Source organism: Ipomoea triloba, chromosome 16 (genome assembly GCF_003576645.1).
Source record: "Ipomoea triloba cultivar NCNSP0323 chromosome 16, ASM357664v1".
Lineage (NCBI taxonomy): Eukaryota > Viridiplantae > Streptophyta > Magnoliopsida > Solanales > Convolvulaceae > Ipomoea > Ipomoea triloba.
In genome coordinates this window covers 6,160,635-6,161,411 of record NC_044931.1, presented here as the reverse complement: position 1 = coordinate 6,161,411, position 777 = coordinate 6,160,635, and positions in this window count along the sequence as shown.

The following is a 777-nucleotide window of genomic DNA, read 5'->3' as shown; positions in this document are numbered from 1 at the left end:
TATTAAATTAATTGCTTTAATTAATTAAATTGGACTAATGTTTATTTAATTGGGTTGATTAAATAGCCCAATAAATAATTGGTTGGTCCAATTAATTGATTTAAAGTAATTGTTGCTGAACTGCTAGCCCAAATTGAAGGAATATTTAATTGAGTTGGACCAGGCTATTGGATCAATTGGGCTGCTCAAATTGACGGGCTTTGATTTGGTTTGGCCCATCAACAATATATGTGGATCATATAATTTTTGAAGAAATTGTGAATGTTATAAATTGGTTCAAAAATATAAAATCATGAACCTGGACGTGATAGTGTCCCGATACATTCCTTATATTTAATTCAAATAATTAAATTAAATATAAGAATTATCCAAATAGATAGAGTTGGTTAGATTTTTCCAACCAACTCACCACTATAAATAGTGGTCTCATTTTTGAAGAAAGGGAGCTCTGAAGATCTGCATAGCGAAGCTCTGCCGAAATCTCGCCAGAATATTGTCTGGAACACGCCTGCAATTTATTTGCACCAAGGAACCCTTCTAGTTCGCATATTTCGAACTATGCATACTTCCAGTTGGCATACTTCCCACTCGGTACACTTTCAGTTCAACATACTCTGAACTCGGTACACTTCCAGTTGGCATACTTCCAACTCGGCACCCTTCCAGTTGACATACCTCCAACTTGGTACACTTCCAGTTCAGCATACTCTGAACTCGGTACACTTCTAGTTGGCATACTTCAAACTTGACATACTTCCAGTTGGCATACTTCCAACT